At 32.8% G+C, this 25874-nt stretch overlaps 1 protein-coding gene across 2 annotated transcripts in view; it reads left to right on the top strand.

Moving 5' to 3' along the window:
• Nucleotides 1–25874, top strand: part of PLXDC2 (plexin domain containing 2) — a 596178-nt gene that overhangs the window by 339561 nt on the left and 230743 nt on the right. The gene's annotated exons all lie outside the window — the stretch shown is intronic.

Genomic DNA, 25874 nt, shown 5'->3' with positions numbered 1-25874 from the left:
TTAATTCACTTCTTGACTGAATCCTCCCTGATGGAAATTGGAATAAAACCATTAAGTAAAATATTCTGAGAAAGTTTCTGAGATTATAAAGTTTGTATTCACTCCCTGTATAAAGTTTTTCAACTTTCAAAACTCCCTCCCTTCCTCTTTGAACCCATGTATGGTGGACATTAATTCAATTGTGATATTTATTTGAAAATAAACATGATAATTGGATTACACTTTCCTAATTATATGTTTTCACAAACTTGGAGACTAGTATAAAGCTTGGAAGCACCATGCCAATAATTGTCAAAACAATTAATGATTCCTATAGAATGTTTAAGAGGACAATATCCATTTTATTTCTTATTGCCACTAAGAGAACTAAGCACAATGCCCATGGATGTTATTGGTGGGCCAGAGAGAGAAAAATAGAGAGGAAATAAAAGAAGATAAAAATAAGGGGAAAAACTGTATGGTAGAAAATTGAAGTCAGTGCATAAGTAGTAGGGTACAAAAACTTTTTGTCATAGAAATACATGCTATATATAAAATATGTCCTGAAAATAATTGTTTTGAGTCATTCTTCCTTTTGTATTTTCACAGGTGTTTGATATTTGACATAGACTCATGTTAATTTTTGCTACATCTTAATTAGAATATTTGTAGGACTTTGGAGCCAGAAATATAAGTTGTAAAGAGAGAAATTTATATTTAAAATAAAAAAAAAACTACAAGACTTAGAGCTGCCTAAAAGTGCAATAGGCTACTTTGAAAGGTGGTAGGTTTCCTGTCTTAGAAATCATAGGATATAATCCTAAGAGTCATCACTTAATCAGATATACATTGGTAGAGCTTTCTTTCTAATTTGAAATTGTTCTGGATTGACACAGTTGGCTGACAAAGTCTGTTCCAACTCTCATATTCTAGGATTTTGTGATTCTGAAGCTCTGAGTGTTTAGTTGTAATTTCTCAAGGCCATAATGAAGGAAAAATATTCATACTATATAGTATCACAAGAATTCATATATAAACACATATAATTTCATGTGTATAGATTTATTTCTCTCTATATATATATACATATGTACATATGTTTACATATATAAAATGAAACTAATATGACACAACTCCCCTAAAGATAAATACAACTTACATTCTTTGAGTCTAGAATTAATAAGATTTGCCTAAAACATTTATTTTATTCTTCCAAACCATAATTTTTATTATATACTTTCCATATTTGTTATGTTGTAAAAGAATTTGTATATCATACATATGAGAAAATAACTTAGGAAGGAAAAAAGTGAAAAGTGGTTTGCTTGAATCTTTCATTCAAACTCCATCAGTTCTTTTTAAGACAGGAGACCGAATTTTTTTTTATTATGAATCACTTAAAGTTGAATTGGATCTTTGCATTGCTGATAATAGTTAAGTCATTCACAATCATGATACAATATTGATGTTAGTACTTTTAATGTTCTGGATCTGTGCACTTCACTGTGCATCAATTCACACATGTCATTCCTCCTCCCCCCCATAATCACATTCATCTTTCTTATGGCAAATAGTATTCCATTACAGTTATATACCATAACTTGTTCAGCCATTGCACAACTGTCAGTCATCTCATTAGTTTCCAATTTTTTGGTTTAATATGTAAAATGACTGAAATTATATCTGAATAATATTGTCCTCTCCACCACGCATCCCTCTGTCTCCAGAGATTCATCAGCCTCACAGTGTTTGAACAACTATTTCTGTGTTGTGATTTTTCTACTTCTTCTTAAAGAGAAAGAAGAGAAATAATCATTTAAACAATATCTACCATGATTAAGGTCCTATGCTAAGTTTTGTAAAGCAATTATTATTATTATTACTACTATTATTTTATTATAGCAACTTAGAACCAAATGAGTTATTTGAGTCTATATCCTCCCTTCTTATTCTGCCTTCTTGTATTTATATCAAATTAACATTGCCCTCACAATGAATATATTTTTTTCCTGAGCTAACTGGGTGGGAAGTTTGTCATAAATGAATCTTGAAAGCCATTCTACTTCTTGAATTTATTTTCACCTATGAAGAAACAGATTGCATAAATTTAGAACTAGAAAGGATCTCCCAGGAATTGCCTGGTATCAGACCCTTCCTTTTACAAAGAAGTTAGGTGGTTTATCCAAGGTTACAAAGATTCTATATAAAATGCATTACTCATTCTATTTTACTTCATGTCCCAAGTAGGCGAGTCTTCTTTGGAGAAACCATGGAGAGCAGAATGGTACAGGGGCAGCCCACTTGGCATATGACCATTGGATAGCTTCTGACTTTACTCTCAATGTGAATTGTCTGTCCTTTCTATTGGCCTTTTAAGTAGAGTAAGTAACTTTATTAAGTGTTTCCTCAGGGCCAAATACTAGGCTAAGTGGACTAGGAATTTAAATATGGCAAAAAAAATATAAGGTGCTTCTGCCCTCAGAGAACTTACCTTCTATTGGGGGAGCCTAGTGAGGAAGGAATTAGTAAATAATGCTCATCTGTGCATTCTTTAGAAATGGAGGTTTCCATAGAAACTAGCAAATAAGAGGTGAAGGAGTCTTTCAGGAGGAGGAAGCTCCTATACTTTGTTGAGATATTCTTCTTGAGTAACACACAGGTGAAATGGAAAGTGGATTTAGTTTCATGATTATGAGTTGTATGATAAATATTTTGGAAAATTTCTATCCCAGCCACCTTATATCATCTCTTAACAACAATGAAATTTTTATGCCTCTTAATTAATTAACTTAATTAACTTAATCTAGTTGTTTCAGATAGCTACCTTAATTTGTCCATTTTAATACAATAATTTTAAAGTTATTTGTAAATCACAAAAGTGCAATGAATTATTTGTCCTGCTTCTGATCTTTACATGACAGGTGACACTTAAAATTATAAAATCATCTAGTCATTTAATGGCAGTTATTTGAAATGCAGATATAACATTTTCCTAAAGGAGTACTTTTCTTTTTTTAACAGTATGTCCAAATCTCTAGTTAAAAGTATGAAATAAAAGATAAATGTCAGGTCAGTTATTTATAGACTTCCAAAATGAATGTTTGCTTATTAAGTATTCTAGTATTCACAATCTTCATTCAATATAAATTATGTGCAAAATGAGTTGTAAATATTCACCATCTCATTTTCTGGTCGACTGATAGTAGAATATGAAACTATTCATTTGTCTTTTTTGTTAAAAATAAATCCTCTTTTTGAAAAGTAATTTTTCATATATTACTAAAATCAACCAATGATTCTTCTGAGACTCCCACAAATATATTTCTATTTATAACATTATGATGGAGGCTTGTTAAATTGGATATTGATTTTACATTAAGAATTACATTTATTATAAGTTTTATACACATAAAATAAGGACCAAACTTAATAATTCTTATTTATTTTATTTCTTTATACGATCTGCCCCAAAAAGGTTATTGTATTAGGCTCATGTCATTTTTCAGTTCTGTCCAAATATTCTTGACTTCATTTGGGGTTTCTTAGATTCAAAATACCACAGTGGTTTGCCATTCCCTTTTCCAGCTAATTTTACAGACAAGAAAACTGGGGGAAATAATATTAAGTGACTTGTCCTAGGTCACACAACTAGTAAGTGTCTCAGGCCAGATTTTTCATGAAGTTGTATCTTTTTGATTCCAGGCTTGTTGCTCTGCCCACTGTGCCAAATAGCAACTGATACAGTCTCTCTAAAATGCACTATCTTAAATCTTCTAATATAATCTAACTGTAAAATTTGAATTAGAGATGTTGCAGCATTGTGTAAATACTTGGGAGAATATTTCATCATGGCTCACTTCTCAATTATAATAATCAATGTGGGGGAAGTAAATTTTCTCTTCATGTGAGAAGAAAATATTAAGAAAACTCAGGAAAATGTTCAGATAATTCAAAGAAAGTAATATGTATGAGACTAGAATGGATTAGATTCCCACCTATCCACCCACACTTGCCATGTTCCTTAGGTGGTTATTTCACTCAGAAATGTTTGTTGATGCTCAGATAAAGGCAGAAGTTAAATGCCTTAATCATTTCTTGCCTTTCAGATGGCATCAATGATCATTACAAATCTTCAAATTTTTCACAGCTTGATTATATTCAATTAATGTTTACCAACTAAGGATTGATTCATTCAATAAATATTTATTAGCACAAAGGGATGATCAAAGCATTGTTCTGCTAGGAGAATCTAAATCTCAGAAAATTATCTCCTTAAAAAAAGATGAAGGGGAAAAGATAAGTAAAATGCATATAAGCTATTATAGATATGAGGGAATACCCCAGCTATTTTGCTTAAAAAAAAAAGATCTGTTATTCTGATGGGCTTTTAAGTTCAAAACAAGTTATTTATGTGATACAGTGATTAGAGAAGCAAACGTAATCTGAGGTTAGATTAGGGAGAGTCATGATTTTTAGAAATAGAAAGGTCATAGTCCTGTGGAATTTAGCACTTGTCCTGCAAAATCTGGCATGTTATTTTTTGTTTGTGGTTTGCCATGTTTTATCAAGACCATCCAAAGAAGGGCAAATAGACTGGAAAGGGCTTTAAACTACTTACATAACAGGATTAGTTCAAGTACCTATGGGTGCTTAGGACAGAGAAGATTTAAATTAACTTGGTAACTATTTTTCTCATATGAAAAGAATTACCTCTGTATTTTTTTTACCCCATAGAGCCAAATTAGGCCCAATGGGAGAAAATTGCAAAAAAAAAAAATTGGTTTGATGTTAAAACAATTGTTACTGACTATGAGTGGTTTACAAAGGGAAAAAATAGTCACTTTTTGATATTGTGGGTTCTACCTTATTGGCATATTTCAATAAAAATTTCTGATAATAACTTCTTGGTTATTTTGTAAAAATATTTCTTGTCCCTAGAGGCAAACTAAGTAGCTTCTTATACTTCCAGAATCTAAGATAAGAATCTAAGACTCTATGTTACAATTAAATAGAATGTAGTATAAAAAATAACATTATGAACATGTCTGTGGGAAATCTTTCAGTAATAATAGTACAGGAGGGTCTATTTTCTGTTCGTGCATATATATCTAAAATACATAAAATTAATGGAGAAAACAGATACTTTAGAAAATTATTTGAAAAGAATGTCCCTAGGCATATCTCTTCCTTTATTCTGGAGCCATGTCATTGTTGTCTCTTGCATCTTCTCTTGACATCAATTTTATTAACATTCTCCACCTTTGTGATACTTGATTGACCATCTTGGAATCTTATATGAAGAAGACATTTCAGTATAATTTTCTTAATCTTCATTCTGTTTATCAGAATCACTACATCTTTTATTAATTAATATCTGGATATTCACTGACAAATGTGGTAGAAAGAAGCAAACTAGAATTTATTTCTATTTCATCATCAAACTATATGGTTAACAAACAACTCATCTTTGAGGTAAGTGGCAAACATGATGCAAGTCCTCTAAGGCATGAAAGTAAAGCCTCCAGCTGTAAGAAAAACTTTTGTTTTAAGAATTCTCCCTAAGGGGATAAAAATGAAACTTCTACAATTCTCACCTATAAGACAAAAAAAATAAAACAAAACCTTTAGCAAGAATTCCTCCAGGGACTAAAGTGAAGCCAAAAGATTTCAGGGCTAAAGTCAATTTAAAAATAAAAATGCTACCTGGGTCAAAGGAAGAAAAGAATTAAACTTTCTGGCCAGGCTAAGCATTGCTTTTAGGAGAATAAAAAAATATAACGATAGACACATATATGTTTTAATATATTTAAATATATACACATATATTCAAAAATATGCATTTAAACATATACATAAATACATTTTTAAAAAGCAAACTTTATTGATACATTAATGTTGAATACTGGACTAGAGTTGAAGAATACAAAGAAAAGAAAAACATCAGAAAACAGTATTAATTTCTTCAATGGAGAACTACCTTTACGTACAATTTGACCATTTATCAATTGAGGAGTGACGAGTATTCTTAATTTGACTTACTTATCTGTATATTTGAAAATGAGGTGTTAGTCAGAGACACTTGCTATACCCCCCATCTCTGCTTATTATTTTTTCTCTTCCAATCTTGGTTGCATTGTTTTTTGGAGGGCAAAACCTGTTTGTAAGTTAATTTCATAATCTGTTTTACATCTTGTAATGCTTTCTATGTCTTATTTGGTCATAAATTCAATTCATTCATTTTTTCTGATAGATAACACTATTTTTGCTCCCCTAAATGGAGATTTTCTTTCTTTGAGGAGTATGTTTTCAATGCTTTCATTGTCAAAAACTCTTTTATTAGTCAAATATGTCCATATTTTTTTAAGATCTTGACTGTTCCCCATGAGTGGTTTGGTGGTGATTATGTCAAAATTTGGAAGCAGAAAATGGGAAAAAAGAATACAGTTTAAAGTTTTTGAAATGTATACTGTCTCTTTTAAAAAGTATCTACTGATTTATGTTTTGGGTATGATTTTGAGATCATGATAAAATAATTAATATGATCAGTCATGTTTTTATTACAAGATATATATATATATATATATATATATATATGTAATTTGGATTTCTTCCTTTGATAATTTTGACCATTTTTCTAGATTGGAGTCCAAATATCTGGAAGACTTCCAATTTTTAACATTCTGAGGTTACTCATGGAGCATATAATAGGGTTGACCAGAATTTGTTTTTTGGCAGTAGCCTATGGCAGAATTTGAAAATTTGTTTTGTTGTATCTGACAACACAAAATATTATCCACATTTTTTAGATTCATGAAATAAATAGAACCATAAGGCTAGGCCTTTATAATAGTTATTAAATATAGAGATTTTTTAGAGGATATTGGGAGGATTACTTGGAATCATGTGGAATGGCTTTCTCTTCATCATATATTCACTTGGAAAATGCCAACTGCTAACTAAAAAGTGTATATATATATATGTATATATGTACATTTATATACATACACATATATGTGTGTGTGCATTAATATACACACATATATCCATTTCAATTTATTCCATACTGTGCGCTTTAGATTTAGTTTTCTAATGTGTTTTCTAAGTTTGAAATGGGAGACAGAGTTACCTTCTTAGTAACCCAGATATTCCCAGGTATGGTTATTTCTAGAGTCTTTTCCCATTCCTCTATTATTTTCAGTGTTAATGACACCATTTTTATTTTCATTTTAATCCTGGAGGAACATTTAGTGCTCTAACAAACATTTTAGAGAAAGCAAATTCCACAATTTTTTATATACTAGGTTCTAATGAGGTTACAGGTAGGCATGATTAGTTTGTTGGTCTGATGTAGCTTGAGGGCCACAATGGAACTTTGGCATAATCTATTACACTGTTTATTTAAAATTAACATTTTTACTGGTGAAAAGTGGTTTGAAGAGGTTTACCTTTTAATTAGTTTTTTTATTAATTTCCCCAACCTCTTCAAAAAATGAAAGATACAACAATACAACATGCTTACCTATGGCTAGAAAATTAAAAATTAAATAAATACAATTTGGTCCTAGAGATATATAGTACTTCAAGATTAATAATTAATAAGAGCCAATGAAAAATAGTGAACAGAAAGCCATTCTCCCTGGAGTAAGGAGTAAGATGTAGGTTTAAATTCAGACTGGTCTATGCTAGTCTTTTGCCCTAGGCAAATTTACTGATAAGGTATAAATTGAAATTGATAGAGGAAATTTTCTCATTTTATAATTGTCTGTGACCATTGAAGTCACAGATCTGTGCCTTTGCCCTTCAAAAAAGGACATGTATTTAATATGATCTTTAAAATTACTAATTTAATATTTAAAATAATATTCAGAATTGAAAAATAATGATTTCATGAATATATATGTACATTTTTCTTAGGTAGAAAAATAATTTCTCATTTTCTCATTGCTGATCTGAATCATTGGAATTAACAGGTTTCTTAACTTGATCTTTTCATCTATTTTCCATATATCATTTGATTTTTATGAAACACAAAAGGAACACAAAACAGAGAGAAGGAAAGAGTTCAACCCATTGTGTTCATAGAAATTTCCCAAACTAATCAAGGTTCTCCTCTCTCTCCATTCCTATAGACATATATATGTATATGTATATACACATGATAAATAAATAAGTGATAAAATATAAGGATGCATGTACACATAGATATATACATATATACATTCATGAAAAGTCTATAAACAATGAAAATGAGGATATGTTACATATTCCATATGTGTATACATAATATATAATCATTACATACATATGATGTATACATTTGTATATTATTAATTATGGGAATATATTACCCTAGATATTGATTTGGGATATTGTAAATTGCCACTAGTTGTAGTGGTTATAGATCAAGCTCTTGGGTGGAGGTGATCTCTGTATTGACAGTTTGAAGCTGACTGCGTTTGATGGTTGGAAAATTCTACTAGAGACTAGATAAATATAAAAACTAAATTTTTGTAACTATAAGAGTTTAGAGAAACACAAAGAAAAAAAGAAAGTATTTCATGTGTTTTATCCTCATACTAAAAATTCTAACTAATCCCAGACCCAACTTAAAATTTCACATGAAGTCACTTCTGTCTAGAAACCAGAAGTGTTTTTATACTCTTCATTCTAACTAAATATAAATATTCTATGTAAAGAAATCAATTCTAATTTAAGTATTCTCATAATTTATCTTCAGTTTAAATCAGCTTTTCAGTGTCTTCACTTTAGCCTCCAAACTCAAATTACTGACAAGGAATCTTCAGTACAGGTCACACTGAGATGTTGATCTCTCTGTTCCCCACTGATCAGATCAGGGAAATGCAAACCAAAGTTTCCTTTCCTGGCAGTTATTCATTCTCCAACTTCTCTACTCACATGAAGTTGTTGTTTTTTTTTTCCCCAAACCAACTGCCTCCATATTTCCCTCAAACTTCTAGGAAATCCTTCACCTTCCTACTCTTGAGTGGATAACCCAAGAGTGGCAGTTAATCTTCAAAATTCCCAACAAAACATCTCTGGGAATATTCCTTAAGGAACTCCATGAGCATTCCAGTTAGTTTCTTAAGTTAAAATCTTCAAGTCCTCTTTCCCCCTAGCTGACGATTTTCTTATAAGAGCCCTTACTAATTAACCCAATTTCCTAATCAATTCTTAATTAACTAATGAATATTCCATTACAATATGTATATACATAATTTTTTCATTATTTTGGGAAAATTCTATAAGATTACTTAAGGTATACATAGACATATAGCTAGTCATTGTATAGCTCTTAATTTGCATCAATATTGACTTCATTAATTAATTTTATTCTGTTCAGTAGGTTCTTTTTTTGTTGTTCCTTCAAGGATTTCAATATGATGAAAATTATTTCTACTGATAGAAGATCAAGAAATGCCTTGAAATAAGATTACCCATGACAAGAACATAGCCTATATTTGTTGACTGGAAAATCTATAAAAGAAAAATTATTGAAGATACTTTTGAGTTACTTAATATGATTCATCTTAAGTTAAGTTAAAGGATAATAATAATTCTCATTGTTAAAACTAACACTTATATAGTGCTTACATTGTGCCATGTATTCTGCTAAATTCTTTATCATTATATTATTTCATCCTCCTAACTACTCCATTGATGCCATCTTTCATTTAAATATTCACTCTTAACTAGTCAAGATTTCTTTTTATTCTGAATTTTTATTCTCTAGTCTTCATTTTTCTTTCATATTAGAAGAAAGACAATTCTGTATGCCCTCATCAGCTTTTCCATACCTAAGTGCTTTTGTTGGCAATCTCCTGTCAGTTTTTCTTTATTTAAAAGAGTGACCAAAATGTTGAATTCTAGAAGACCTTTTTCAGCTGGCACTCTAGTTATGTTCCAGCTGCATAAGTTCATAGAAAGAAAGAAAGAAAAGAGACTTTTCAGAAAGCTGGATGAAATGAGACAATTTCTGTCATGGCCATTTCCATCAAGTAGATCACCCTTAAACAATATTTATAGTAACTCCATTACATTCAAGCCCATAATATGCTGAGGTAGTTAATTCCTGGAAGTGATGTGAATTCCAGGATGTGTAACTGCTTTACTAGGGTTTACTGACTAAACTCAATGCCCAATTCATTCTCAGATTGAAATCTTCTGTTAAGAAAATTGCTTGAGTCTTTAAAAGTTGGAGCATTATTTTTGTAGCTTTGATATCTAAGTAAAATCATCTTTCCTATGACCTCCTTAAGATATTTATAAAAGATCTCTTTTTGATGATAAAGATTTGGAAATGTAAGAGATGCCCAGTTCAGGAATGACTGAACAAAATGTGAAATACTACTATGATGCAGGAAATGATGCACAGGATGATTTCAGAAAGAGCTGGAAAGACCTACTTGAACTGAAGTAGAGTGAAAGAAGCAGATGTAGGAGAACATTGTACACAGTGACAGCAATATTGTATGATAATCAACTGTGAAAGTCTTAGCTACTCTCAACAATACAATGATCTGGAACAATTCTGAAGAACTTGTGACAAAAAATGCTATCCACCTCCAGAGAAAGAATTCTTGGAGTTAGAATGCAGATCAAAGCATTCTACTTTCCATATCATTTTATTTATGTTTTTATGTTGGGGTTTTGTTTTTCTAATGAATATTCTCTTATAGCAATGAACAACATTGCAGTAGGTTTTGCATGTTAACACATATATAAAAGATCAAGTTGCTTATCATCTCTTAGAAGTAAGAAGGGAGATGATTTGCATCTTATAATTTGAGAAAACAAATTTTAAAATTTTATTACATGTATTTTGGAGAAGAAAGTATCTTTAATATAAAAATCATCTTCCCTCATCAATATTTTCAAATGAAATAGCATATTGAGTGGTTTACTGTTATTCTTTGTGGAAAAAGGTCAAAAATCATAAGTCAAAATATTGGCTATGATCCTCTCAAATCCAGCTGCTCCAAACATAGAACAAAAACAATGGAATTATTTCATATGAGTTGATTCCATTTATAACAAAACTCTCCTATGGATATACAATAATTTACTTCGTGAGATACCCAATTTATTCAATGTTTCACCGGTATTCATAGTTGCTACTTTCCATAGTGGCTTCATATTTCTTGAAAACATTTCAACTAATAGACATCATTACTATAAATTGACCCTCCTCATATGTGGGCTTGAAATTCAATATGAAAGAGCAAAATAGAAACTGACATTAAGTCTTTCATAAAGTCAGCTCTTAAGAGAGATAATGTAATACAGTGGAAATAGAAGTGGATGTGTTATAAAAGAAGTAGAGTTTGCATTTTGGCACTGCCACTTCCTACCTGTATGACCAGTGAGAAATCATTATAACTCTAATCTTAACTCTCTGTACCTTGGTTCCTTATCTATAAAATAAAAGGTCTTGACTAAATGGTCATTGATGACATTTTTATCTCTAAATGTATAATCTCTCTAAATGTGGTGACCTCTTAATGCCCAGAGCAATTTCTCATAAAAAGTGACAAATGTTGGAGGGTATGTGGAAAAGGAGGACACTTAATACACTGTTGGTAGACCTGTGAATGAACTGATCCCAACATTTTGGGGAGCAATCTGGAATTATGCTAAGAATTATGATTTGTATACCGTTTGACACAGCAATAACATTATTAGGTTTGTTTCCTAAAATGATCAAGGAAAAAGGAAAATAACTCATATGTTCTAAAGTATTTATATTAGTTCTCTTTGTGGTGGCAAATAACTGGAAATTGAGAGGATGTTCATCAACTGGAGAATGGCTGAACAGGTCATGTGGCATATTATTTTGATGGAATATTTCTATGGCATAAGAAATGATGAGCAGGATAACTAAAAAAATGGGAAGACTTACATAAAATTATGCTGATTCAAATGAGAATAAGAAAATATCATATAAAGTAATAGAAATGTGGTTTACAGAATGACTTGTCTATGTCCACATTCAGAGAAATAACTGATAAGTAGAAATAAGCAAGACATAGTTTTATACATACTTGTATCTTTTTCAGCAAATGATGCCTTCTCTGGTATAAGGAGGGAAAGGAAGGAGAGAGATACTTCAAAGTTTTAGCATAACTAACAAATTTATTAATTATTTTATAAATTAAAAATAAAAATATACCTAATACAAAGATTCTTCAGTTGCATTTAAAAACATTTGATAACTCTAAAATTATTTTCCTGTGAGTTTGGAACTGAATCATTTGTCTCATGAAAAGGAAAAAAAAATTAAATTAGCTATTTTAATGATATTGGTAATATTCCATCATTTTGATTCCATCCAAATTAAATTCACATGTTGAATATCTTTAGATATTATTCCATGTAGTCATTTTTATTAATCTTCTGTGATATTTTTGTTGTGCTAGGTTATAGATGCTCCAAATTTGTTAGGTCACTCAACTGTGTACTGCTTTCACAATGAATGACCTTTATAGTTTTGAGAGACATCTATCCTTAGTTGATTTTATTTTCTCCTATAGACTAGCCTGCATTTTGTACTTTAGGTATTTAGAAAATATGGTAAATGAAGACATGCTCCCTAAATGAGCCTCATTTGTTAAAAGTATTATGTCATTCTAATGAAATGGATAATTTTAAGAGTTGACATTTATAGATAATTTTACATCTCATTTGATCATCATCATTTTTAGAAAGCTCATTCAGATATTGCTTTACCCAAAAGATGGCCTTTATGATCAAATAAAAATTTTTATATATTGCACTTAAAACCTTCCCCCAACTTGTCCACGATCTACTTTCTAGCTTTCATATTCACTTCAGCAAAAAAAAAGGAGCCTTCTTAGTGTACTTCATATTGTATATTCCTTGTCTTTGCACAGTTCTGGAAGATATCTCTCATCACTTTTGCTTCTTAGTCTGTCTAGTGTCCTTAAAAAACTTCATTCATTTGTCATCTTCCACAGAAGTCCTTTCCTCATTCCCACAACTACTAGAGATAATAAGGGCATCTGCTTGGCAGTGTTGTTGTGGGACTCAAATAAAATATGTAAAGTGGTCAGCACAGTGGTTGGCACATAGTTGATGGTATATACATGTTTATTATTTTATTCCTCCCCTTCCCACAGAATATATGCCTTAAATGTATGCTGTATGTATACATGTGTGTTTGTATTTATGTGTGGGTGGGTTTAAGTCCGTATTCTTTTTTCTTAAGTTAATTTGATTAATAATACAGCACATAATCTAGAAAAAAGTGAAATGCTTTTATTATTTTGTTTTTGATTATTTATTTTTTCTGGGGACTTGGGAGACTTAAAGGTGTTCCAATTTCTCTTCATATGTATTTCTGTTGTAGAGTTGCAAAGATGGAAGCTTAGAATTTTCCCTAAAAACCTATGATTTTGTACCAATGCTGATTGATAGCTCTTCCGGAAAAGCATTCTAAAGTATCTTAAATTGATTTTTTACCATAAAGTCTCAAGACTGAGGAGGACTTGTAGTCTTTTGCTTGGGAAGGAAAATAGTGTGGTAAATAAATGACAGCTAGTGGTTAACAAAGAATTCCCTTGACTTTTGCAAAGTATTGGCAAGTAGCTGTTATTCTGAAAGCTTGTCCATAAGAGGATTAGATGCTAGTAGAGAGAATGTCTACTTAGGACAGCCTCTTCTTAGATCTCAATGGCGAACATGGCCTGAAATGCCTGGGAACTAAAATTCAGCATTTTGTTGATTTTTGCTATGGACACTTGGTTTTCCTATTTGTGATCTAGCAAGAAACAGATGCCTCCTCTTTTCAGTTGTCTCTTTATGACACCTGCAAGGGGTGTAAAGCAATTTAATCTAATAACAAAAATGTTAGGAATGATGGTGAACAGATGCAGTGATAGATTTATATAGCAGAAGCTTAGCAAATGCTTCCCTTCAAGGCAGTTTGACTCAGTAAATGTTCACAGACAGAGAATCAACCTCAAAATGCATCTGTATGCCTTTGGATACATTTTCCCTTTCTGATTGGGGGAAAAATAACATTACTTCAGACTTAGATTCAAAGGGTTTATTTTCTATTAATTGGAGGAATTTTTATTCCTTTTTTTAAAGAAAAAAATCCACATCCCCTCCCCTACCTAATGAGTAGGTAAGAAAAACAAAACATATCAAAAACATATACACACATATATGTTGTACATGTATATATAATTAAATATATAGATCTTTCTATCTATGTTTGCCTATCAATCATTATTATCAATCACTTCAGTCAGGTCTGACTCTTTGTGACATTATTTAGAGTTTTCTTGGCAAAGATTCTGAACCAGTTTGCCATTTCCTTCTACAGCTCATTTTCAGATGAAGAAATTGGTACAAACAGGGTTAAGGGACTTTCCCAAGGTTCTATAGTTAGTGTCTGAGTTGGGATTTGAACCCACATCTTCTCTTACTCTCTCCCCCTCTTCCTCTCCTGCCCTCCATGTATGTGTGTGTCATTGTTTATGTGTTTCATTGATTTTTTTAATTTTTTCTTGGAACTTGAGAGACCTATAGGTATTTCAGTTTCTCCTCATCTGTATTTCACATGCATATCTCTGAAGATGGAGGCTTAGAATTTAGACATTTACTTATCTATGACTATATTATCCCTTACTTTAAACATACATATTCATGAAAAACAAATTTAGTTGTATCCAAAATAAAAGAAAGAAAAAAAAACATGCTTCATTCTTTCACTCCTCTATCTGGAGGTGGCTAGCATGATTTATTGATACATAGACTTCAAGAACTAAAAGAGACCTTAAAGATTTTCTGATTCAATCAAAAGAAAGTCAAGACCCACAGAAAGGAAGGAATTTGTCCATGTCAAGTAACAATAAATGGTAAAACTGAACTTTAAGCCATCTCATTGCAAGCCAATTGTTCCTTTAAGAAACATTTTCAGCCACATTTAATAAAATTTCGGATTTTTTAAAAAAATATATTATCATGGCAACTTCCTCTTTATGTTTAAGATGGGAATTATTTGTTATTAAACTTATAAATATTCTTTTTTTTGTTCTCTGGGAGAGAGAGAAAAGGGATACATTATTAAGGAATATGAATAATATAAAATGGCAATAAAATGTATTTTAAATACAATCATAATTAATGCTTTAGAATATAATTTTTTGTTATTAGACACAGAACTTTATGGTGGACAACTTTTAAAAATACTTTATTTTACAGATAGCAGAATTTTTAAATTGCATCTAATGGGGAGGGTAATATTTAAAAGCATGAAATTCCATTTTGAAGTGGTTCTAGAAGAGACTCAAGGAATATTGTACCATTTGTCACTGATAGAGAATAGGACAGGACTGAATTACTCACTACAGCAAAACAGGACATTCAGGATATAGGTTTGCATTGTAATTTCTCATTTATTTTGATTACAAAAATATATTTTGCAATAATTATATCAGCACATATTTCAAACATAGTGCTAGGGGCTGTTGATGCAAATCACTCAATAAGAAGCCCTAAAAAACCTACTATGAGCTAAGTACAGTGCTAAAACTGGAAACATACATACAAAGAATGAAATAATTTAATTGCTAAGTGCAAGAAACTTTCAACGTGATGATAACTATAATTAATACATATTTGTTCATACTAACTATTAAGTGAACAAAAATCAAACACCTTTTTAGAATACTTTTAGTTTTTTTCTTATGTTACTATTTTCCCAGATGCAGACTGAACATTACTTACTGATGGTATAGATAGAAATAAAACAAAAGAGATCCTTTGTGACTGGGGATGTAGACTCTAAATAATCACCCTAAAGCAAATATCAATAATATAGAAAAAGGTCTTGATCAATGACACATGTAAAACTCAGTGGAATTGCATGTCAGCTACGGGAGAGAATGGGGTGGGTTAGGGGAGGGAAAGAACATGAATTTTGTAATCATGGAAAAATATTCTAAATGAACTAATTAAATAAAATTTTCCAAAAAAAAAAAAAAAGAATTGATCCTGTAAAAATGGAGATTTGAACCCCAGACTTCAATTCCCAGAAGTCCTTGGTAGTTCCCAGAATTCCCTAAAATCTCACCTGAGTGCTCACCTGGGCAGAGAACACAATTTGTATTTAAACTGAATGTACTGCCTACTTGCTCTCTGCTTCTGCTTCTAAGCTCACGTGCATCTCTCTACCAGGCAGGCAAAATGTAGTAAGTAGGTTACACGTGCTTTTCTTACTTTTTATTTCTTTATTAATTCTAATGATCTTTGGTAAACCTCTGAATATATTATACTTTTTAGTAGAGAAACTAATTTAACTGTTACAATCCCTGCTTTAGGGCAACTATTTGGTACAGTTGATAGAATGCTTCTCCTGGAATCAGGAAGACTCATCTTTCTGAGGTCAAGCCTTGCTTTAGTCTCTTAGTATGTATGTCCCTGGGAAGTTCACATAACACTGTTTACCTCAGTTTGCCAACCTGTGAAATGAAATGGAGAAGGAAGTAGCAAACCACTCCAATATTTTTTACTTGAAAATCCCAAATGGGATCACAAAGAGTCAGTCACAACTGAAAACAGCTAAACAATAACAATATATTTTCTAGTATAGAATGAGAATTGACAATAAAGTATGAAGAAGGCTTAGAGGACAGAGTCTAAGTACATAGAAGATAGCATATTGAACTAGGTCCTTCTTCTTTTACCAAAAAAAAAAAAAACACCTCAAATTTATCATCTTCTTCCCTAAGTCTACCCCTCTTCCAGATTTCTCATTTTGCACTGATGCCATCAGCATCCCTTCAGACATCCTAGCTTTATACCTCAATAACCAACAACACTTTGCTCTAACTCCTTCCAAATCCAATATGTTGCCAAATCTGGTTGTTTCTATCTCCATGATATCTTCTTTTATATTTGTCCTCTACTTTCCACTCATAGATCCACTATGGTTCAGATTTTTATTACTTCTCTATTGACCTCTTGAGAAATATCCTTACTGGGCTTCTTGTCTTTTGTCTTTGTCCTCTGACTTCCATCTTTTATATGGTTGCCAAAATAATCTTCCTACAACATACATTTTGCTGCTCAGAAATCACCAATGGTTTTCTACTACCTGGAGCATCCAAAAAGCACATGGACATTTAAGACCCTCCATTATTGGTCTCTTGCTTACCTTTCTACCTACTGCTACCTTTCATTCCATCTATTTTCCAGTCAAACTAGACTAGGAGTTTTTCCTTGAACTCAATATGATTTTGACCAGGTCTCTACAGTTCATTTCTCATGCCTGTAATATATTCTTAAAATTTTTATTGACTCTACTATTCATTCATGTCATGGTCATTTTCTCTTGTTCACTGATAAATGCCTAGCGAGAATAAAACATACTTATAGCAGCCACTTCCTCAGTTCCCATTGATTTCTTTACCCCTTTAAGTTGACCTTAAAGAATATGTCTAGCAAAACTGCTTTCTGTCAAAAAGGTTACTAAGAGCCTTTTTATGACTAAATTAATGGACTAGTCTCATATCTCATCTTCCTAATTCTTTCTTTGTCATTCAATATAGTTTAATTGCTTCTGCTTCCTTACTATTCTCTCCTCTCTTGGCATCCATGATTATTTTTCCCGAGTCTCCTACCTGTTATCTCCTATTCCTATAATGAAAATAAATGACCTTTATAGAATGCTTAAATATTTATGAAGCACTTTTATATATGATAGGGGATGAGAAACTGGCCAATGAAAGGCTGCTCCTTGACCTCATTGGCAAACGTCCTTATTTCATGTAGGTATTATTCTATTTAAGTCCCATAATAGTCTCATTAAGTAGCCACTACAGGTTTTATATTAATTTTCTTAAGACTTTATAGTCATAAATAAAAACTCATGATTTCAGAAATGGTATGAAACACATTATATAGGGCATCCCCATGTTGAGAGCAGCAGACCAAAAACAGAGACCCAACTTAATGTTTGTTTATTTCGTCATTTTAGGAGAATGGCATTTTAAACCCAGAGGTCAGGTAGTTCTCAGTTAATACTTCTTCCATATCAGAGCAGTTCTAAAGTAAAAAGCACTTCCTGCATGTCTCTTCTGCATTTATAATCTCTGTAGTTATTAGTTTTATGAGTAGAGTGTTAGGCTTGGAGTCAAAACAACCTGAGTTCAAGTCCCATCTTTGACTTTTATTAGCTCTTTTGCCATGGGAAATTCACTTAAAAACTCTGAGCCTCAACAGCCTTATCTGGAAAAGGGGGTTAATAATATCTTCCAGGACCTGTCACATTGGAAATGTAAGAGAGGAGAGCAAATTCATCATGCTGGAAGATCATCTTGAGCAGACAGTTGTAGAGCTCAGATGGCATGATGCTCGTAAAGTGCTAGTTGACTTCGCCAAGGCAAGGCTGACCTGCTGTGAAGTTGGCTCACCACAAATGGTACTGATCCTTTGCCATCTGGTAAACCAATAGACATAAATGCAGGATCTGGCATACCCACAGATGGGTATAGTGGTTGACATCCTGATCCTATGCTACACTGTGGCAGGACTATGAGGCAAGGAAATGGGAAGCAGACATGAATGCCACAGAAAAAATTGTGGGCATGTGATTTTTTTAAAGGTACAACTATTATTCTCTGGAACAAGTAGCAATCTCCACTTTTGAACAAGTCATGCTCAAAGACATACATAGTTATACTGTCCTCTGGAGTTCTAATAAAATTTGAACTTATATGGAGAATCAATCTCCCAATTAACTGGTGGCACTAGTAATATATTTGATAAATTCTAATTTTTAAAGAGTTATTTTTGCTAGTAAAGTTTTGTACTTTTAAAATGTGGTCAATTTTAATTTTTAAGAAGTTATTTTCTTCAGTATTTTTCAGTGTGTTTTTGACCAAACCATTATTTCTTTTCATATATTTCTGGAATAGCTATTTTTTTCTTTTCCCAATTATCCCCTACTACTCTTATTTAAAAACAAACAAACAAAGAAATAAACATTTTTTTGCTCTTTGGGAAAAAAAGACTTCCTTTAGCTCTTCATGGAATTCTTGTTGGACTTGTGTAAAATCTACATTTTTCTTTGAGGCTTGACTTGTAAATATTTTCAAATGATTATCTTCTGTGTTTATGTACTGATATTCTCTACCACCATAACAGCTTCTTTGTGGCTAGGTTATTTTTGTGTTTGCTTATTTATCCAACTTATTTCTTGACTCTGGACTTTCTTAGAATTTAGTTCTGCTCACCCCTTGAGGTTTCAGAGATATATACCTTGAGTTTGCCTTTAATACCATTCTGCTGATTTCATAGTTCAGTAAGAGCTTGTAAGTTTTCAGTGCTTCTAATATGATGCGATTAAAGGAGATATATGATCATTAACCTCCTGTTCTGCTCTCTGGATCATATAAGAAGGAGTGACCATCACCACTCCTCTCTGCCTCAGAACTACAACCTAGAAATGTGCAATGGGTGATATCGCTTCAAATTCAATCCCCTGGGATCAATTTCTAATCAGGGTTTTTCCCAGCTCCCACAACACACTCCCTGTCCAGCAACTTAAAAAATACACCAAGCCAAATTCTAAGCAGCCTGCAAATAGAGTTTGGTTTGGTATATTTTTTTAAGTTGCTGTGCAGGGAATGTGTTGGGAAAGCTGGGGAAAATAGTTACTTCATTCCACAGTCTTGGCTCTATTCTCCTGGTACATTTAATGAAGAGGAGGGGAACATTTTGAGAGAGACAGATCTTGTGGGTTTTCTCCCTGTGTACTGCTTTAGGGTACAAAAAAGGTTAATTTTCTTTTCTTTGGGGATTGATTAGCTATCTCTGGAATATATATTAATCAAACACGTCTTCAATTTCTCCTCTAACTTCAGAGTATGAAGACATTTCATAGGAGATAAAATTAAAATGTAGAAATTATAATTTCATGGCAAATCACTGAGACAAGGAAGAGGGAAATTACAAAGAATATGATTTCCCCATAAATGATGTGCACGAATACCTCATAAATCATTTTATTTCCTATTGAATAGCTGAATAGTTTCTATGATACTCAGTAATTAAGAGTTTTTTTTACATTAGTGAAATCCCAAGATGACATGGACCAACAACAGAAAAAAATGAACATATAAGTATTTAGGAAGAATATCTAGTATAACATAATATAAACAAATGACTGAGTACCTTTGAATTTTAGTCCTTCACTTACTTGCTAGGTCAAATAGCCAAATCAACATGTCTAAGCCTTAGTTTACTGATGTTTAAAACCCAAATACAAAAATTAAAAGATAAATATATATCTTTCAAATGAAAATGCTTTCTAGTTAAGGGAAAATATTTTGAAACCTTAAAGTATTATAGAAAAATAGAGATATATTTTGTTACTATTACAAATGAGTTATTTATATGAAATCATAGGCTGATTTGATGTCTCCATGTATCCTCCACACAACTCTCAAATAAAATCTTGAGAAAGCACAAATATGACAATATGAGTACCCTTCTCAATAAATTTAATTGGTACCCTATTGCTTCTAGGATAAACTAGACTGATGCAGCTTGGCATATGAAATCTTTCAAAATTTGCCTCCAAGAAAAAAATTTCAGGCTTGTCGAACTTTATGTACCTTTACTCAGCCTATGTTTTAGTACCATTAACTGGTGTTCTTTTGCTAAAACTCAATACCTTCCTGGTTTGCACTGGCTGCCCCTATGTCTAGAATCAAATACGTCCTCATCTTAACCCCTTAGAATCGTGAATTTTTGTCTAGACTGAGCTCATGCTGTGCAGGAAGCCTTTGCAGATTCTTTTGGCTATTAGTGCTATGATCCCTCACCTTACAAAAGGTGTTGGTGATACAAGGGCAAAAGGAACAAAAAACAGTCCCTGTAGTCAAGAGATTTCCATCCCATTCAGATGAGGGTGAATAAGAAATAACAGAGAGGATATTTTGTGTTTCCGTTAAGTGCTTCATATTTTGGGGGTAGAGTAAGAAAGTTTGTACATGTTTGGGATTAAACATTTCATTTTATACTAATAGAGATGTGAACTCATTTTGTGACTTTTTACCATATGGAATTCCTTGGAACATTGAGAGTTTGTCACCCTGATCATCTACAGAGGGCTATGTCAGAAATGGGATTGGAATCCAGATTTTTTTTTGACTCTACATCAGGTTCTTTGTCCACTAGACCATACACCTCTTGAGCTTACAAAACCAAGTTTTTAATTTTAATAGCCAGTTACCTCGCTTAAATTGTCCTATAGTTGCAGCAAAACTTATAACTTATCTGAACAAAATATGGGCATCATTTTTTCTACCCCAGTTGTTTTCTGAAGTTTAGCAGTGAACATCTGAATCATTTGAAAGAAACTCGCCTGCAATTTTTTTCTAAATGACTACTGTGGCTTTGAGAGACTGATATGTACTATACAGAGAATGAAAGACTGAGCTTTTAGCTTCAGGGTTAAAGCTAAAATTCAATTGGAATACAGTAAGTGCATGGCTATAGGAAGCAAGTGAAGAACAACCCTGAGTTTGACTTTGAGCTGTATTTCTATTTCTATTTCTGATTTTTTAAAATTGTTAACTCTCCTCTTTGAACCAAATTTTTCTTTCCATTTCTAAAATGTGGATAATTATCCTTAAATGTTTGACTGGATGATTATGAGGATTAAAAGACTTCAGTAAGCATGATTTAAAAAATGAGACTAGGATCTTTCTCAGGGCAAAGATGATGTCTCATGTAAACTGCCTCTCCCCATGTGCCTAGCTGAGTGCTTTGTATAGAATTCACTTATTGTAGTGGAAGTTCAAACCTATGATGCTACTAGTGTTCCTTCCAAGCATGATGTTGCTTAGAAGACTATTTTTCAATCTGATTGCTCAGAAAATTGATTTAGTAATTGGTGACTGGAAGGGGAACCACTCATGATGTTGAAAGAAATGATCAAAGCCTTGAGCTTAATGTGCATGTATTAACGATTTTGTATTTCTCCATAATGGACATTAGTTTGTTGCTTTGTATTATTAAAACAAATAAATCTAGCTGAGAGGGCAGGTGGTGAGCTGAGATAAAGAAGTTTTATATAATTCAATTTTATTTCTAGAAGTGTTTTAAGATAATAGATATGTAGCTATTTCTTCATTCTCTCCTTTGCTTATATTAGGTGGCTGTGTAGTAGAAAGAATGAAAATATTTGTAAAATATACCGTAGATATTTCCTCAGAAAAGGACAAACTCTGGGAAAAACTAAGGAGGGGAAAGTTATTCAGCAATGCCCTTCCATTTTCCTTTCAGAGTCCTACTATAATCTGTTATTCCTCTGCCTCTTCACACATCCTCTCCTGTATTGTATACCATGATTTAGATTTTTGTTGATTGTTACTATTTCTCCTTTCAAAGAACTTTTCAAGAACACATATCTTGCTCTGTTAGGGTTTTTTTTTCTGTTTTAGAGAAGGGGCAAAAGTTTGACGTAGAAATTAAAAAGATCTTTAATTTTGGATTGTAGCAATCTGTGTGACTATGGAGAAATATAAACTTAGGGATAGAAGTAAGGGAAAGGAAAAGCCCCTGCCTTCAAGTTGAAGCAAATATGAGATTATAATGCAATCTTCTGGGGCAGAGGACAGAATTCCAGGGCTGGATTCAGGAAGAACTCAGTTTAAATCCAGCCTCAAGATATTTATTAGCTGTGTGACCCTGGGAAAGTCACTTAACTCTATTTGCCTCAGTTTTCTCATTTATAAAATGAGTTGGAGAAGGAAATAGTTTCTTTGTCAAGAAAATCCCAAATGAAATCATGAAGAGTGGACATGACTGAACAACAACAACAAAAACCTTATCTAATCCTCATTTGACAGATGAGGAAACTGAGGTTCAGACAGATATAGAGAGAAAAATGAAGGCCAAAGATCAAGCAAGAGCACCAGAAAACTGATCTTCTGATTAGAGTTTGTAAGGGAGAATGAAGGAAAGCAGGGCTTTTGCAAAAAAGGCTACAGGCAGGGGTTTGCAACAGAAGGTCTGGTCACACATACAGAACTGAAGGAGCTGTTCCAGAATCTGAGGAAGGGATAAAAAACCAGACACCTAAGGCAGTTGGTTATGCTTTGTTCCTGTTCTTCCAGGGGAATGGAGAGGTGCCTTTCTGTGGGCATTTTGTCTAAGCCTTTTCCCTAAAAACCAGAGGTTCCTGTGTTTCCAGCTATTGAGATATTCCTGAGATCTTTTCCATCCCTATCTCCAGTTGCCATCTCCCTGTGATCTTGTAAACTCCTGTTTTTCTGAAAGATTACTGACTGTGTGAGAGTGAGTTGCCAAAACCCAGTGGAACCTGCCAGTGAGAACAGTCCAGCCATCTTGGCCTTTGGACAATGGCCTACAAGGGTGAACTCATCAAAGTTCAAGCTATCTGATCTGGATAAACTGTTTAACTTGTCTATCAACAAGTTGAAGTCCAGTTAGCTCAGATCAGATAGTTAGGTGATTTGACAGTGTAGCCAAAGGATCTATGAAGACAGTCTGTGAGAAACCATAGAGGTATTTAGGTGGAGAATCTAGAGGTTTAAAAATAGGGACTCCTTTTCCCTGGTCCTCCTCCTTCCTCTTTACTTGAATACAAATAAACCTAAGTTATTGTTTTTACAAAGATTCAGATAGCATTTAACCTTACAAGCTGTTTCTCAGGCCTTCACAGGCCTGAAGCGTAGTCTTTGTGAAATATACCAAACTGTGAAATGTCAAGTCTACAAATCCTTCTGTCAATATTATCAACATATTATTTCAAGATCAAATATGCTTTTTTTCTATTACCTCAAAAACAATTACCTGAAGGATGGGCCAATGAGTTATGAATTTTGTGTAAACAGAAGTAATTTACCTTATATCTAAAAATAGCTTCTAACTCAACAAGAAAAATCATTGTATTATATGGAAGACACAACTTAAATAAATTAATTTGGGGGGCAGTGAACCAAAATGATTATGGGAAACCTTTCCCTCTCATAGAAAATATATTAAACTCCCAACAACTATTAGTGTGCTGCCCAGAACTTCCTGGAAGGATATTTGATATTAAATGATTCGTTCTTTAAACCATGTACTCTCCTGGTCACGGTAGGTCAGCCTATCCATTCTGGCAACAGTTATTGAAAAAAATTGAAAAAAAAAAAAGCTAGCTAGCTACCTTAATTATCTATAACCTTCTATTTGGAATCTGTTCTGTCTTGACCTCAACATGTTAACTCCTACAGATCTCCTTGATCTTAACTGTTGACTTGGAATCTTCTTTGTCCTCTGCCCTTTATATTCTAGTTCCTGTTTCTGTTCTGCCTAGTCTCAGATCCACTGCGTTTTCTGGTCCTCATTAAGGATTCTTACTCAGGCTTGTCTACCCACAATCTAGCTCTGATGTTTAGTATCTGGTTGCATCCACTCCAGACAGCATATGTGTTTTTATTCCTTTAACCACTGAATGTGACTTTCACTTTCCAGGCCCTGGCCTAGATTCTTTCTTCCTTTTTTTTTTCCTTGCCTGAGACATGGGCCAATTTTCCCAGCTCCAATTACCTCTCCTGTTATCCATGACTCAGTAGTGTCTGCAGTGCTGAAACTGAGTAAGACTTTTTATTTGTACAGTGATACTTGTCCTAATGGCATGTCTGCTCCAAAGGATACCACCATGAACCTGGAATTCCTAACATAATAGTTGTTCCTGGGGATTAACAGAATATTTTCAGTAGGCTTTTAATAAAATTGAGTTATCTTACAATAGTAGTTCATTAAACCTCTAGAAAATATATTCCATCAGGTTAGCAGGATTTCATCCAAAAGAAATTAAGATTTTTAGAGAATGGCTTGCAAGGACAATTTTGATTTATTTTTTAAAAACTCTTACCTTCTGTCTTAGTATCAATGTCATGTATTGGTTTCAGGGCAGAAGAGTGCTATGGTCTAGGCCATTCTTCTTGCCAAAGAATCCACAGTTAGGAAGTGTCTTAAGGCCAAATTTTAACCCAGGACCTCCTATCTCTAGACCTGACTCTCTATCCAGTGAACCACCTAGCTGCCCCTGACAATTATATTTTGATGAGAATGAAGAGGAAGGAATAAAAATAGGGCAAGTATGGGGTGGATCAGGGTAAAAAACACCTGTGAGATTTAAGAGTGGCAAAAGCATGAGGAATTGCCGGCCTATGAGTGGTAAGAAATCTCAGCAAGTTGAGAAGAGATCAATGGCCCCCAAATTAAATATAAATTATTGAGGAAAAAAATTCCTCAATCCTGCCTTCACCATGAGGTAGCTATGTCTCTCAGTGAATAGAGTACTGGACCTGTGGTTAGAAGGACATAAGTTCAAATCTGATCTCAGATACTTAATAGCTTTACTACCCTGGGAAGTAATTTAAACTCTGTTTGCTGAATTAACAAGGAAAGGATAAGACAAAAGATTCCAGTATATTTGCCAAGAAAACCCCAAAATGGATCATGAAGAGTCAGCTAAGATTGAACAACCAAACAACAAAAACTCTTGTCATATTTTCCCTTCTAGTGATATCCATGTTCTACAGTCCCAACAAGGAGGATACTTAAGTTAAATTAATTCTTTATTTGTTTTTTTTTTATCTTATATTGACAAACTTCTTTAAAATGATAATTATAACAACTTTTGCTTACCTCAAAAACACTGGAATGGAGTGCCTTCTTCCCTTCAATATCCTCTTTATTGATTATACGTACATATATATTTGCGTTTGCATTGTTCTGTTTTTGTTTTTTTAATCCTTACCTTACCTTCCAAGGCAGAAGAGTGGTGTAAGGGCTAGGCAATTGGGGTAAAGTGACTTGCCCAG

This window comes from Monodelphis domestica, chromosome 5 (assembly GCF_027887165.1).
Source record: "Monodelphis domestica isolate mMonDom1 chromosome 5, mMonDom1.pri, whole genome shotgun sequence".
NCBI lineage: Eukaryota > Metazoa > Chordata > Mammalia > Didelphimorphia > Didelphidae > Monodelphis > Monodelphis domestica.
This window is presented reverse-complemented; position numbering and strand designations above follow the sequence as displayed.